The 17,050-nt window shown below is 39.0% G+C and overlaps 1 protein-coding gene across 6 annotated transcripts in view; it reads right to left on the bottom strand.

The window, feature by feature from the left end:
* ndst3 (N-deacetylase/N-sulfotransferase (heparan glucosaminyl) 3) overlaps positions 1-17,050 on the bottom strand; it is a 989,735-nt gene that overhangs the window by 936,965 nt on the left and 35,720 nt on the right. Inside the window, exon 1 of one of the 6 annotated variants that reach the window (XM_048537024.2) lies at positions 13,000-13,052. The exons of 4 other annotated variants lie outside the window; for them this stretch is intronic. The gene's annotated coding sequence lies outside the window, so the exon portion shown is untranslated. Of the gene's footprint in view, positions 1-12,999; positions 13,053-17,050 lie in introns of those variants that run through there. One more of the 6 variants, XM_048537031.2, reaches the window with a different exon arrangement.

The following is a 17,050-nucleotide window of genomic DNA, read 5'->3' as shown; positions in this document are numbered from 1 at the left end:
GGTGAAAATACTTGCTGCTAATTTATCTCAGTAAACAATGTCTGGAGAATACTTTCAGTTAATTATATTGGAAATGGGGAATATACTTCTGGGAGGGATGGTACTTAAAAGGAAGATATAGATGAGTCTTTAATGTGTGAGATGACGGAACAGTTTGTAGTCACGCAAGAGACACTGCTAGAAATATGAAGTTAGAGGAGCTTAGGATGGAGATTTCTACTGAAGAATCTTCAAGCATATAACATAAATAAGTACTGTTTAAAATAGACACCTGGTCTGACCTTAAGTGAATAGACAAATCCATTTTACAACAGAATTCAGTAGGCTACAGTTAGTTTTCTGACATGTCACAACAAATCACGTACGACACACTCACACCGAGTAAAAATCAAGACAGTCACTTTCATGTTTTAATTTGTCCTGGATTGGAAGAATTACCTACGGGAATAAAACTCAAGGACCAAGAAAAAGTTAGAGGAGAACTGCGTCACCAATAAAAAGGAGGCAAGTGCTTAGGTTATACAGAGAAATTAAGTCAATCTATCCCACCAGCACCTTCTGAGAGAAGCTCATCTGGGAGCATTTGTTAATTACTACTTCAACGAACCAACAGTCCATCCCAGCATCAGTTCCCGGCCTTGCACCAACACTAAAGTACGCTCAACCCAAATACCAACATGCCTTTCAGTTGAAAATAAAATGTAGTTAAAAAAATACTCATTAAATAACACTGCACATCAAGAAATCTACAAAACAAACCTATCAAAAAATGAATGTGAACATATCAATTCATTAATGAAAATACTAGTGCAAGCCTCTGCTGCTTGGTTTCATTCTGATCCCCCACATATTCTGGTGATTCCATAGAGTGAAATCTCTCTGCTTCCATCATGGAAGCGAGAAAGCTGTTGTGTCTCCAACGTTTTTAAATGTACTACCCCTTTCTAGAGTCTCTCCAACACAATGGGCTTCCCCTATTTTAACTGGCTCTCCATTTGACCTCTTAGCTGTTAGTGGGATTTCCCACTGAAAACAAGGAAGAAAGCTAAAAGGAAGAAAGTAATAATATTAGAAGTTACAATTTTAACAAATAAAACTGGGCATACACATCAAATGAAAGAAGACAAAAAAATGAATTAAGTAAGGACTAAATCAGCAGCAGGTCCAGTTTTAAATATTTTTCTAATCAATGAGTAATAATATCCAGCTCTGGTGCACGTGGGACTTGAACCTGGGCCTCCTAGTTTGAGGAATGCTACAATGGCACAAAAACAGCCCTCCCAGATACAGTCATAACACTTTAAATCTCTAATTGTTCTAACACTTTAAATGGCTGCAAATGACCATCTAACTGGATTGCTCCAAATGGTGCTTGTGATCTAAATCTTTCACTTGTCTATAATTGAAACTGCTGCAGCTCCAGTGTGCTGAGGAATTGTCTCAGGGAGAGTTATTATCATCAATTTTAAAAGAAATACAATCACACTATTTGATTTTCCTTGTTTTGCCCTGTTCGTTGACCCTTAGATCTGTTGGAAATCCCTCCAGGGATACTTTTACCTTTTCTATTTCTTGTTATGATTGGAGTCGACATCCTCTGGAGGATTATGCAACTAACTATATCAAACACTACTTTATCACAAAAATCTCAAAGAGTCAAAACTAAAACATTTAAGTGATGGGTTTGCACATTTACACTCAGTGTAAGATGATCACAACACAGCAAAAGGTCTTCATAATCACTATTCGCTTTCCTCCTTTTCCGCTTTTTCTTTTGGTCAAAGTCACAAGCATTTTATCAAATACAAATATCGATATACATTATCACTAGAGAAGAATACAACAAAATTTGTAGGCCAATTCTATAGCCTGTCAATTCTTAAAAAGGTCATAGAGGCCTCATGTATTTATTGGTTATTTTGCATGCACAGCAGCAAAGTTAGAGCTGCAATAAAAATCACAACTGATATGGTCCTTGATCATAGGGCCTTAGTCCAAAAAGTTCCTTTCTCTCTTTTTGCAGTCTTTGACACAATGTATCAGGCCAGCTCTGTGCCTCTGTTGATCAGATCAGGCAAGCCTGCGTCCATTTGGCTTCACTCTGACCTCGCCATACTATGACATCTGAAGATGCTCAATGATCGATCCTTCACTGCACCTACCCCTTCTCTGCCTTAACCATATGTTCACCATTGGGGGTATCAACCAAAAACAGAAGACCCAGGTTTCATATTTATGCTGATGGACCTGAATCAGCTTTCCCAGCTCATCCTCTCCCTTTGTATTGTCATACTGCTTGTACATTGCCTGCTTTAGGGTGAACAATAATTTCCTGCAGAAGAACATTGAGAAGATCAAAGTCAGCATTTTTTAACCCCAACCACAATAACATAACATTAAAATAACATAAGATCTAAATTGCAATGTGCCCTTTCAATAAATTTGCTGAGCTCCACATCAAACTGGGGAGAAACGAAACATTAACCGCATACGTCACGAAGCTTGAATTGGGAATAGTCCTGTGACAGTTGGAGGAGTATTCAGCTCCCAAGTCAGTATAGGTTCATAATCTTTTTATGTGGAACACTATCACTTAAGAATAAATATGACTGATTACAGTCACATTAATTTTCATGGATTAGAAAAGACAAAATAAATCCATTGGAAAAATGCAGAGTTCCTCTTTAACGAATCAATAAATATCATGCTAAACACTAAAAGATGCAGCTTAGCATTGACTGAGGTGAAACTTATATTAGGCACTGTTTTACATCAAAACTTAAATTATAAGTACGTTTAAAATAATAATTATTCTAAAACAAAAAGGTAAGTGCCGAAAATTTCCTGGCACAGCTTAACAAAAGATTTAGGAATTCTACTACAGTAGGTTTTTTTTATTCATTTGAGAGATGTAGGTGTCACTGACTGGCCAGCATTTCTCGCCCGTCCCTAATTGCCACTGATGTTCAGGGAGCTGGACACTGGCAACCCAAAAACAGAAAAGCCAATGTCAAGTGGCTTAGGTTGTCATTTCCAGAAACATGATAGTTAGCCCCACATTACTCATTTTCTCTTTGAATAAAAAGGTTGGTCTAATCTTTCATACTCACTATTTAACAAGAACCGCCTGCATTCATAAGAACAAACTTGCTTTTTTTTGGTGGCCGTCATGACTTCGTGCTATCTTAAAAGGTGTCTGGGGCTACTTGCATCAGAATGAAACCAGCTTTTTCTTACTTGGAGCATCAGGCTCTGATGTTACTGCAAGCTGAGGCTGTAGAAAGTCCTCATATTGAAGTCCTTGGTCTCAGCCCTAACCCCTCTGACTAAGTAAGTATTGGAAGGAATTTCCTTTCCACAGCCCACACAAATTTCACTCCAAAACTGAGTGGATCCTGATCAACATGAGTCCCATTTCATTGGGCTCTAGTTGGAGAAATGCAGGAGTCTCTTGGACAGCCATAAACGTGAGAATAAGCAAATGTATATATGTGGAATACTCATAGGACTTATTCCTAGCTAAATAGCACAATACATATGTATTCATTCCACTTTTGAAATAATTGTTACATTTACAATACTATAATCAAAAGGACTAATCCTGATCAGAAACATAACATTGTCTGTCACAGATATCTAGGCATCAAAATCACCTTTGCTAGCTTGTGTCCTAAACTTTAATGTTTCAAATTCCAGTAATCCTTTGCAGTACAGATGGAATAAGCAGAAAGTCTTAGCCTCAAATTTGAATGCTATTTTTAGCATTCCTACAAATAGTTTTTTTGTCATAGCAGCATCTACAAATGTATGACAAACATGTTATCATCTAAAACAGGGCACATATTGTTTATAATCTCTCGAAAACTATTTTGCATGCCTAGGCGAATCAATATTCATCAAGACTATTTATTTCCAAAGTGCAAGTATAATTATGTGGCACTGATTAAGAGTAAAATCTGATGCAAATTGAGATTTCACCGTTTAATGAAGGATGATGCATTGGTAAAATATGGCAGACTGGATCCCAGAGAAATCAGATGCCTAATAATGAGCTTCTGATCTGAACAAAGAAAGATGCTGCAAAAGGTGCTGTTCCCAATGGAAGAAGACTGACATAGGTGACTCCTTGTGCTGTCCTTGAATAACCAGCAGTGGCTGACTACAGAACAGTTTAATGCAGATTGCCACTAACAGGATTTTCTAAAAAGTAAAGCATGGAGACCTAAGTGAGACAATAATAGGGAATAGGTATCAATCTCCTACTATATGTTTCAATTTTTGGAGATTAGGATTTGGAGACCTGTGTAACAGGCCGTTGATTTGATAGTGTGCATTTCACACTATTGCCCAAAGTCAAAATGCTTGTCAAAATCAAAATGTTGTTCAAGCATGTGAAAAGATTTGAAATGATAAATAACTTGGTTTGCATGACAGTAACATGTGATCATAAATTTGGGATCAACAAGGGATGCATAAAGAGAGAGGCTGAAAGGGATCTCCTTTTCATTAAAATGGTTGTTGAACTATTTATTACAATTGGCTATTAAAGCTGGGGTGTTCACAACATTTATGATAGAGTTAGAAAATATTTTAAGAAACAAAATAGTAAAGTGGAACAGCAAGGAGATGATGTTGAACTTAAATAAGAAACTACTTCAACATCAGCTGGACTATTGCATATATTTCTGGCAGCACACAAAGGAAACATGTGAAAGTGTTGGCCGAGTGCAGAAGAGATGAACATGAATTGTTTTGTAGGAAGAGGAACTTCAGTTAAGGAAAGAGAGAAATTGGCAGAGATTTTTCTTGGAGGACAGAAAACAGAGGAGATTTGTTTGAAATATTGAAATCCTGAGAGCGATGGACAAAGCACACCAGGAAAAAAAAAATCCCAGCCATTAAAAGGAGGGTAACAGGCCATAGATTTAAAGTAGCGAGTGAAGGAAGCCGAAATTATGAGAAAACATGTTTCCACTCAACGAGTAGCTCGGGTCGGCAATACATTATGCGTGTGGTGGAAGTCAAGACATTCAAAGGGAACTTAGATGGTCATTTGAAAATGAACAGTGGATTTGGTTATGGAAAAAGGCACCAGAAAGACACTAATTGTGATGTTTATTCACAGACTTGTAAATAGGCTGCTTCTGCACTGCAACTTCTGTGACTTGGAAAAGATAGGTAATTTGATATTGTATTTGGCATAATGGGTAGAATAGTTTCTTTTAAGTCAGCAGTGGTTGTAAACACATCATAAACAGGTTCTGGAGCCTTAGTCAGGTCAGGAGTGGCCACGCTCTGGTAAAAAGTGAACATGGATGAACTACTTACATTTTGCACAGAGGCATGTTTGAGCTGTACTTCACTAAAATCCTCTTCCATCAGATCAAACATTATCTGCTATCACTAATGATGCAATCCAACTATTAGCATATAGCTATTCATCCCATATACTCCATCGGACAAGTGATTCTCAAATATTAAGTAATCTGTGTGACATAAGACTGAATATTGGGAGTGCTGCAAATTGTATGTAGAAACGGTACATACAATTACCTAATTTTGCAATCACACACATCACTGTTTCGTGATGGAGGAGTCACCTTTCGGACCATTACTGGTTATGTCACATGATACTTGTGCATGGAATACACCATCAGTGGTGCTTGCTTCCACAGAGACAGAGTGAGAACCGATGGGTGCAGCTCAGGTGTCTGCAGTGGTGCCCACTTATATCCCAGCCTGCTCAAGATTCCGCTTTCCTACCAAAGGAATGTGAACTAGGAACACCCCACCCTTCTGGGCGGCGAAAGGTTTCAAACAAAAAGCACAGACTTGGGGATTGAGGAAGTGAGATTAAGAGCAAGGTAAGTAGTTATTTGCTGATGCATCAATGTAGGTAATTAAATGTTGTTCATGACAAGAGACAAAATGATTTAATCGGGATAAAAGAAAAAAAAACTTTACAGAAGGTGTATGATCACAGTTCAGTTCCATTGTGCTCATAAACAGGTCGTATGAGTGATGACTGCTGACATCAGGTCAAAAACATGGTTTTAGGACTGAGACAGTGTGCTTCCAGTACTGCTCTCACGTACCATCCATGTATATTGCACATCTAGTTAATAAAAAGGTCCTTGTTCACTGCTATGAAGGCAAACTCATATCTTTCTAAATAAACCCAATACAATCGCATAACTTTGAAGTTTTTAAAGAATAGTTAATGATAATAATACTGCCCGCAGTATGTTCAAAAACAGCTGATGCAAAACATTTGTATCAGAAACTAAAATAGGAAAACGGATGAACAGCTGAATGATAAAAATGAAGGCTGAAAAACTAAATTTATACAATTGTATCAATTCCATTTATCATGGATATAATTCAGTCTGAAAGAATCACACCAGCTAGTTTTGTTTTCAAATGAGAACTTTTAAAACATAATTTTGTTCGATAATTGCTAAACAACATAGAATCACAGATTTCAATGATAGCTTCTCAATTCACTAGACAGTTCCATGCATACTTTTACTGTTAGGCAAATATCCATTTTATTAGATGTCACTTTATTAACAAAATTGCTGATTAATAGTGGTCTAATGTATAAAATTTCATTTTTATTCCCAAGAATCTACATCTTTCACTACTGTTTTTGATATTTCTTTCCACCACTTTGTTAATTTCAAATTAATGTCATGAATTAACAGGGACTGAAGAACTTATATTTTGATTTACTTATACAGATTTACAACATTTTCACCCATGCATAGTGAACATGTCCATACTTCATTCTTTCTGTGCTGTTGACTCCGAATGTATCCATGATTTTTTTTGTAAATGTTTAATTTGTTGTTTGGCACTCTGGATTACAAAAGATAAGTGGCATCTATTAAGTCTTAAACAAATTATAAATCGTGACCACTGTCTCTCACTAATAGCAACATTTAGGTAGCTCTTGGCTGCCAAAGGCAGAATGCAGTTCAAAACATATCAAGGTGTTGCCTTCTTCCCATTGGTTTCCAGGCTATTCGTGACAGTGCAAACTGTGCCTGCTCATTAATAAAAGGTCAATTGTCGGTTTTAGCATTTCCAACAAGTTTTCCATCATTTACACTCCTTAAATACCGAGCGTTGGAGCTGCTGATAGCTCTCAAGACTCATTTTGAAATCACCAGATAAGGCCACCATGTGAAAACTACTCTGTGACATTGTTTATACAGCACTGACATTCACAGAACCATTACAGGTCAGAAAAGGGATTTTTTTAAAAGAAATGAACAATTTGATTAGATAATCTCTGGTTCTCAGTTTTTCCTTGCTGTATCAACTTCCAAAGGCCCAACATACCACGGTTTGGATTTTGCAGTGGGCTTAGGACAATCTGCCGGTGAGCACTTTTACACTTTCCAAGATGCAAACCCGACTCAGTTGCAACTTTGCCCAAAATTTTTGTCCTTTCGCAAAGAGATCTGGCTTTCAATACACACTATAATCCTCACGGACTCCGTCATGGCTTGCACTGCGGAGGCTGGCTAGTTGGAAGACTTACCTTTAACACAGCAGCCCAACTCCCAACCTCATCTAAAGACTCCAACACCTAACCACTCCCAACCTCAAACCCATAATGCTCCATGCCATTTAAGCTCACTCATCCAATCTCCATATTGTCCCCAACCCCACCCTACATTATGTTATTGGCACACTAATGAACAGCACATTATCTTGCATCAAGAAAGGATGTTGCAAGCAATAAAGTCACTGATTATGAAATGTGCTCAAATCATGATGTTGCACATATGAGGAAACACGCCACTAGATTCAGGATTACCATTTTCCCCAATAGATTATGTTCAGAAGGCAAATCAGGACAACTCGTCTGAGCCAAGATCTGATCAGGCCGCTATCAGCTAAAGGAAAAAAAAGGTTACAGGAAATGAAAACCACACACGACAAAGATGTGGAGTTGCCTCCTGTGGATGGTGCGTAAAAGGTCAGGGGGACACAGCCGCGAAACTAGACACACGTCTCTGAAGAGGAATCAAAGATCTGTAATGAGCCACAGTCACATGATGACCAGCCTGAAAGGAGAGATGTTGAGGAGGAATCGATGACTATTGAGATAATTATTTAACAGCATCATTCCCAGCACTTGTTCAGAGCTGAGAATAAGTGCTCTTTCAAGCCTGGAGAGTGCAGTTAAGAAAGATGGTAGTGAAAGTTAATCATTAGTCCTTACTTATATTAATCATTACTTATGAATAGTGAGAACAAAGGGAGGCATCTTCAGAGGACGTTCCACTGTCACCAGATCTAACCAAGTCAGTACATTTCAGAGACACTTGAATAATTAAAAGGAGTGTCTTAGAGTCAGAGAGATGTACAGTAGGGAAACAGATCCTTTGGCCCAATTTGTCTATGTTGACCAGATATCCTAAATTAATTTAGTCCCATTTGCCAGCATTTGGCCCATATTCCTCTCAACCCATCCTATTCATATACCCATCCAGATGCCTTTTAAACGTACAAGCCTCCACCACTTCCTCTGGCAGCTCATTCCATACATGCACCACTATGAAAAAAAAAATCGGGTCCATTTTAAATCTTAAAAGCTCTCTGATGAAGGGTCTACGCCCGAAACGTCAGCTTTTGTGCTCCTGAGATGCTGCTGGGCCTGCTGTGTTCATCCAGCCTCACATTTCGTTATCAATATATGTGCAAGTACTTTTCAAAGTTACCCAATTCCATTCAATACAGTGCATATAACATGTGTAAATCTATTTAAGGGGATCTTGTAATAACTACAGCTTGTTTACCAGATGGATTAACATAGTTCTGAATATGTAAATAGTTTCAAATACATCACCACATGAAGTGATGCATGGTAACATTCACCATAATCCCAGTTGGAGCATTGTCAAACAGCAAATAACGTATGGGGCTGAATTTTATCGATGCCTATGGTCTATTAATAGGACAGGGGGTGGGGAAGCATGTACAATAAAGCAGCTGTCATTCTGTTGTCTTCTCTTCAACTACTGGATCTTTTCTAGAGTACGGTGAAAGACAGGATTCCTTTTATTTCAGCTATTGAGGCATTAAGTGGATCTTATTGCAATATAATGGCCTCATTCTGCCTCCTCTCTAAATTATTCATCTCTTGGGGAAGACAGCTGTGAGCTGAATAGCCCAACAGTTTAAACTATCCAGGCTAATGTTGGGTATGAAGGTGACATAGCCATAGATTATTTGGGGGTGGGGTGGTGGTGTGTGTATCCTCCTTTTATTACATATCTCTCTTGGAATCTCTCAAATGACTCCCACCTCACTGTGCTCTCAGCTGTGCCACCCAAAACCTCTGGCATTACCTTAAATTCAATAACCATCTTGACTTTTTTTTGTGTGGATTGGCTGTCGTCACAACAGTGGCTACCATTTTCTTTTAGCATAGCTGGCACTATGAGCTGTCAATCAAGCAAATTGACTGGTAGCTAGGGTAGGACCTGCTTCCAATTGGGACCAGTGGCCTGAAGCAGCTTTTAAAATTTCTGCATTATTCTTTTAGTAGCTGTGCTTCCATATAAACGCTTCAAAATTGGACCTCACTTCTGTACACTATGTCTGGAATAAAATGATACCTATTACTCTACCTTCAACAGAATTGCTTGTAATACAACTGCCTGTAATGAAGGTATATCACAGCATCGGTTGTATGAGCAGAGTAGGCCAAAGGCATTAGCACCATATGAAATTTCCAGCCAAACACACAGAATGGAGACCTTTACGTATGCCATTACTTAAGTTGTAGGACTCTATGCCAACAGCAGCGCCACTGCAAACTCACTTACATTTCAACAACACCACTTTAAGCAGAGTCCATGCTCGTAGCAGCTCTGTGTTTAAAAATGGTGTAAGGTTGATTCAAACTAAGTTGATCGCACTTAATCCACGGTTAGAACTAAAACATTATATCTATCAGCTTCTGCGTAGAAATCATTAAGGAAAATAATTACTTGCCACTAGCTAAGATTGTAGCAAAAATAAATCAAAAAGAAGATAATTAGTAAGTAATATAAATGTTGAGGACTCACCCTTAGATGTATCCCATGTATTATTCTGCATCTTTTAAAAAGTGTCTTTGGAAAAAATGACATCTAATTTTTAAAAGCCTAGCCAGTAAATAATCTATGTGCTGTGAGGGCAAAATAAAAAATTAGAAACAGGATACTCTTTGTACTTTTGCACACAGAACACAGATCACCTGCAGGGCTTTGGAGAATTATTTCTTTCTTAAGAATGCACCATTAAAGAAAGAATAACAATAAATAAGACAAAACGTTTTCATCACAGTAATCACCTCTAGAATTACAATCCTTACAAAACAGTGCGAGGTTGCAAAATCCTACCTGAAGTTATAAACTCTGGGATAATTGATTTAAAAATTACAATCCATATCGAAGTATACCACAGAGGATTTTACTCTTTGAAAGGTGGTGGTACAAAGGCAGTGCTTCAGAGAATGTTGGTAATTATATTTCAGCCTTTTAAATCCATTGGCGAGCTGATGTTTCGCTGGATGTCATAAATTAAGTAGCTGTATTTTATGTTAAAAGATAAGGAATAAATGTTGTGTCCTTTGGCAGTAATGTAGTGGATCTAGCTTGATTTCAAAATATACAGACAGTGTCCAAGTAACCTTGACCAAGAGATGGTCAGCTACATCATACCCAGGACACTAACTACTTTGGTGAGAGTTCAAGAAAATATAATCTTGAACTGCTCATGGCTAAGTGAAGACTAAACCGCTGAAGTGTGAAGCTAAAGCAAGGCTGTGTTTAAGTCATTATTAATTTATTGAGACAAGAACTGGAGCTGCGAGAGAAAATAAAATTGCTGTTATATATTTGAACTTAGGTTGTAGCTGATGCTATCAAGACCAGATTTGTTGCTCGCTACTAAGTGAGTTTGGAGATGAAAAGATTTTGTTGCTCCAACTGCTGAGGCTATTGCAGTGATGGTATTCTCACAATCCTAGCAATATGGTTAAAAACACAGTCACATGCCAAACAAGTGCTATGACTGCACAAATAGAACTACTGCCAAAAACAGCATTAGTTTCATTTCTAATATTATAGTTGTTGCTCTGACCTGCATCCAAAGAAGTCCTTTTGCTCACTGTCTCTTATTAGTGCATTATTGTCACTGCTTGCATATAAATATTTATTAACATGGCATAAACAAATTTATTTACTGCTTACCTTTTCTCATTGGCAGAGAGCTAATTAAGAGGTTGGCCAAATACATGTGATAAAAATCGTGAAGGAGAGCAGAACAGCAGAGAAGATGCCAACAATCAAAAATTATTTGCATTAAAAATGAAGAAATTTGAAGTCGTGAATTCAGATGGGAGTCATTTCACACAAAGGAGAATAGATGGACTGAAGAGGATACCCAAGGAGGTCCATAATTGATTCAGTGATAATGGGAACTGCAGAATTGACTACAAGCTTCATCCACTCTAACATGGGATTGGGAGGACAAGATTCAGCACATACAATCTCTTGCTGTCTCTCTGCGACATGACTGGGTCTGCATTCACCAGAATAATGAGCAATGTCAAAGCTTCATGACACTTCTTCCATGGTCCTCCTTGTCAGAGTGTTTCATGTCTGACTGAATGGAGGAGTATGGTAGAGTGTCAGTTGTGAGTCATGTGAATGCTAACTGCCCACATTACTAAGGACCTGTCCTGTTGCTTTTCTCAGCAAGTCTGACTGACAGACCTAGCCACTTGCAGGGGCTATCCTTGCTGTAAATGCATTGCAAACAGACACAGAGATGGAGAAGCAGATGCGTTAGCAAGGTTAACACATCTAATGGATGCTGACCAGCCTCCGCGCTGAGGCTGTAGGGTGGGCAGGAGATGCAGAAGGGCTGGAGTCTATTGTTATCAATACCATTCCCTCTGGATGAGTGAGGTGCAGACTGAGGTTGACCTGGGGCAGAACTCTGCCAACTGGAGTGGGTCTTGTGACCTGAAGGAACGAGTAACTGCTATGGTGAGAGCTGCATGAGATCTTTTTGTTGCAAGGAGCTACTGGAGACCTTTGTAGAATGTCTCAAATCATCCCCCGTGGATGTATTGGAAACAGCATTAATACCATTTATGACTGATCACACCACTTCATCTTGTTTCCCCATGATGTCAGTGCTGCAGGTCCAGGTAGTAGGCTCTGGCAATATAACTGGCTTCACCCTGTGCAGAGTGTGATAGAGCGTGTGCATGTTGTGTTGAAAGGACATATCATAACATAGCTGAATTCATCAACAGAAAAGAATTCCATTCTATCAACATACATGCCACCTATGAACACTGGCACCACTTTTTAATTGTGCCCAAATACTCTTGGAGCTGCCATGATGCCTAAGTCCTTGAGAACTCTCATTTAAGAGTAATTTGACGAAACTATATTCATATAATATGACAGTGCAACTTTCAGATTTAAAAAATCATGCCACTTTAGTATGTTTAAGAACACTGAATTAGAGCAGAGGACCAAAAGGACTTAACTGATGATATAAAAATTTTAAATGCATTTTAAAAAGTATAAACTGGAGGGAACAATTCCATTAATTGCAGTGGTTGGAGAGGTTTAATGAAGCTTATTGCCACAGATGTCTCTGAAAGAAGAATTCATACAGAAACAAAAATAATCACAACACAGCACAGAAGCAAACAAAAAGATTTGACTATCAATTACTAGCTACTGATTCTCATCAGTGCACTCTGATTCCCATTGAAAGATGAGTAACAAAGCAAGACAAAGCTTTAATTACTACTGGGTAAAAATCACTAAAATTTTCATTCTACTGCTAATTACTCCAAATACGATATATATTTGCATTAATTCATCGGTGAATCACAAGTGCAATCATGAAATAAAGCTCCTATTAGCTTGCATATTAAAAAATGGCTGCATTTAGTAATAGGCATGATGACCTTACCGTCGTATCTGTTACTCCAATTAATCTGTAGGTTGAGTAGAGTTAGTCAAACACAATTGGATTAGGGAATGGATTTCCTATTGCCTAAATATAAAGCTAAATATGCTGACTGGATAACACATGAATTAGCCTCTGGGATTTGGAGATGTGAGATTGTGTACGCAGCCTAGTGACACTCACATGTTTCCGCTCCTTACTGACTGCAACCATTTTCACAAAATAGTGTTTGGTTGCAGTAGTTTAATGGCTATACTACTGCCTTTAGGGAAACAGAGGGTAGTGGTAGAGCAACTCACTGAAATATCTTAAACTCTGAACCACAAAAATCATGAGTACCACATTGTTTATGGAGACAAAGGTAGAACAGTCTGAAGAATGAGGTTATAGTAGATGTTTGCAATGGTGAAGAGAAGCCCAGGTTGCTTGCTTACTGACTTGATATCATCACATGCAACAGCACAATACACCGAGCCAGTGGCGCATAACAAACTTGAAGACAATCCCCTCATCTTTCAATTAGACACATTATAGCCTTCTGGATGCACAGTTTTCAACTATTTCAAACCATGAACTCTTGTGCTCTATTCTGTTTCTCTTTCTTACTCCAGTTTGTATTTCTTAATGCCAGCAGCACATCTGTTGAATACAGGTTTTATTTCTGTGGGTGACATCATCTTCTCTGACTGGTGGTAGAAAGGGCATTGAATTAGGTGGGGGTGGTAGTGGTGTCAGACCTGGACTCCCATCTGTCCAAGCCTTTGAAAGGTCGTAATTCTAGGAGGACAGCCCATGGTCAAAGTCTACATCTCGCTGCCAACTGAAGCCCGTAAGTGGCCAAGTAAGAGTAATTTGAGGGTCTTAGCCCACTGCTGCTGGGATATCCCCAGGTCCAAATAGGACCATTAATGTGCAGTGCGCTCAACAGGTCAAATTGTGTGGGCCACTTTTCACCTTGACAATGGGAGTTCCTTGATCAAAGGCGATGATCAATGGAGTGGACATCAGAACTTAGGTGTGTTTGTAATGAGGATCAATGTCCTACTCTTGCTTCTGACCTCCCTTTCCTGACAACTCCCCCTCCCACATATAAATACAAAGCTTAGGTCCTCTAAAATCTTAGGATTCTGGTGTCTTTGGCTGAATATCATTCCAGCTACAACCACAGTCTACTCAGTGACTCCACTGGGCATTAGAGCCAATCTAATCACCCATCAGCCCTCATTAGGCCAGACCTCTGCTAACTGTTGCTCCAAAACTACTCCCTTCTCTACAAACCTAAGGAGTCTAAGTTGCTTTGGCAACATGCATGTATCAAGTTGTAGCCTACAGCTATGAATAGTGATGGCTCAGGCTCCAATTGCCTTTCTATCACAATTGATCAGGAACATCTATCACACTTATCACCTACCATTAGCCTACGTTGTAGGGATTTATAACAGATTATCAAACATTTCGGCTGTAATAATGAACACACCTTCCCATCCAGTCCTGGAATATAGTAAACTGGCAACTATGAGCAGGAATAGATCACAACTAGATCATGGAAGCGGGAGAAGGCCACTCAGAAGCCCTTCAAGCCTGCTCCACCATTCATTATAACCATGGCTCATCCTCCATCTCAATGCCACTTCCCTTCACCACCCCTATTTTCCTCAAAATCTTTAATGAACGAATATCTATCAATCTGTGTGGAGTATATTTAATGGCAACATACGTAGTCCTCTCGGGGAGAGATTCACCATCCTCAAAGAAGAAATTTCTCCTCGTCTCAGTTCCACATGGCCTACTTCTTGTTCTGAACAGTTATCCAAGGCCTTGGTGGGACCACATTGAGAATAGTGTGTGCAGTTTTGGTCTCCTTAGCTAAACAGAGGATATATTTGCCAGACAGTGGGTGCAGCAGAGGTTCAGTAGGCTGATACCAGGCATGGCAGGACTGTCCAATGAAGATTGGTTCACCTGGGCCTGTATTCACTACACAGTGTAGAGCTGGATGAACACAGCAGGCCAATCAGCAGAGGAGCAAGAAGGCTGAAGGGTCTCGGCCCAAAACGTCAGCCTTCCTGCTCCTCTGATGCTGCTTGGCCTGCTGTGTTCATCCAGCTCTACACCTTGTTGACTCAGATTCTCCAGCATCTGCAGTTCCCACTACCTCTGTATTCACTACGGTTTGGAAGGTTGAGAGCAGATCTGATTGAAATACATAACATTCTAAACAGGGCCAGGCAGAATAGATGTAGGAGGAGGTTTTCCTGAGTAGGGAAGTTTAAAATCAGGATAGTCTCAGGATTTGGAGTAGACCATTTAGAACGGAGATTTTCTTTTAATTCATTTGGGGGGTGAGGGCGTCACTGGTTAGGCCAGCATTTATTGCCCATCCAAAAGGAGGAAACGGTGTTCACTTAATGGGTAGTAACCCTGTGAAATTCTCTATCGCAGAAGGTTAAGAACCAAGTTACTGAATAGATTCAAGAAAGATCTCAACTTTGATGTTTTAAAGGCATCAAGCAGTATGGGGAGTAAGTACAAATATGATAAAATCATTGGGCATGGGTTTAAAGAGCTGAGTGGCCTACTCCTGGTCCTAGTTTCCATGTTTCTAATCTGACAGAAACAATGAGAAATCAGTAATAAACACTAAAGCTGTGATATTTTACTTGAATATCATTATCAGAAGGCCATCTAACTTTTTAAAATCAGATACACAAGTGAGTTTTTACAGTCACGGTGAATGACTGAAAGAATTATCAACAAAATACAGGATACATCTTTTGATGTTGATCTGACCCAGACCTCAATTGTCATTATAATTCTATTTTTTTAAATGTGAAAAGTCATTTAAATATTAAAATTAAGTATTCCACTTCTATATATAATTTTGGTATTCCTTTCAGTCTTTGTCTACAACAAAATTCATTTTAAAGCACCATTTAAATGTAGTTCCAGGTATGCCTGTAGGTGGTGTTATAATAGGGGCTCCGACTGTAATTAAATGTTCTGCCAGTTCTTTGTTTCTGAATTAATGTTACATGACTGACTCCCACGCACTAAGTGTAATTTAATCTAATGCTGTGCCTGTGACAAAGGAGCAGATGCAGTAATTGCCAAAGAAAATGAAACATCCAAACTATTTCTTGTGCCCCCTGGGAAGAGTACTCAGATGCCTTTTTCCAGTAGAACACTGATAATGATTACCCGTCAAGCTTTCCCTGAAGGTCTGTGCTACATCCCTTCACAAATCCCCTTTCATTGTCTCCTTCCTGTAATATACTGAATTACTCCTCTGTACCCATGTGCACCGCTCAGCTTTTCCACACCTTTCCTATTAAAGTACATTGGTCGGAAAAGGTTTCATCTTATCTCGGCCTGTAAACCTCCCAGATCAGAACATAACAGGATTTAACAGGCTGTCAGTACCCTTCTGTCACAATTCATCCAAATGCAAACTGGCTTATATCATTTGGAATTAAGACAAATGCCTGCACCATAGCAATCTACTTTCTTTTTGGACAATTATCAATTTTGATTGCGAATAAATTGTGTTTGCTTCTCATTGGACCTGTGTTGTCTGAAGTTGTCTCGAGTTACTCTCTCGATCTCCTGTCCACTCGTTGCTATTTTCCTTCTAATTTGCCATTTCCTACTTTATTTTCATCTGAACACAGATCTTAGATTCTCATTATCTCTGCTCCCATTGTATCTGTGGTCCCCCTCCATCTCACACCCATGACTGATGGCCTTCTTTGGGATGAGTGAAGACTATCAATGCAGCAAAGGGTGGGGTCATGAGCAGGGGCTCTCTGTTAGATGGTCAGTTTCATTGTCTTAGTGAGATGCAGTATAATCTCAGCAGAACACAGGCTTTATCAGTGAAGTTTCAGAGATGCACACCGCTATTCCATTGGAAGTAGATATTTTTGACAGATTGAAAATTTAAAAATATTGATTTTGCTGCGGACAGATTATTAGTTAGCAATGTTGTTTCTAAACAACAAATTCAGATTGGTCGCCCCACTTTGATTAGAATGTTATTCTCAAACGCAAGTTGCTT

This window comes from Stegostoma tigrinum, chromosome 1 (genome assembly GCF_030684315.1).
Source record: "Stegostoma tigrinum isolate sSteTig4 chromosome 1, sSteTig4.hap1, whole genome shotgun sequence".
Classification (NCBI taxonomy): Eukaryota; Metazoa; Chordata; class Chondrichthyes; order Orectolobiformes; family Stegostomatidae; genus Stegostoma; species Stegostoma tigrinum.
The sequence above is the reverse complement of the archived record's forward strand: the minus strand, read 5'-3'. Positions and strand labels throughout refer to the sequence as shown.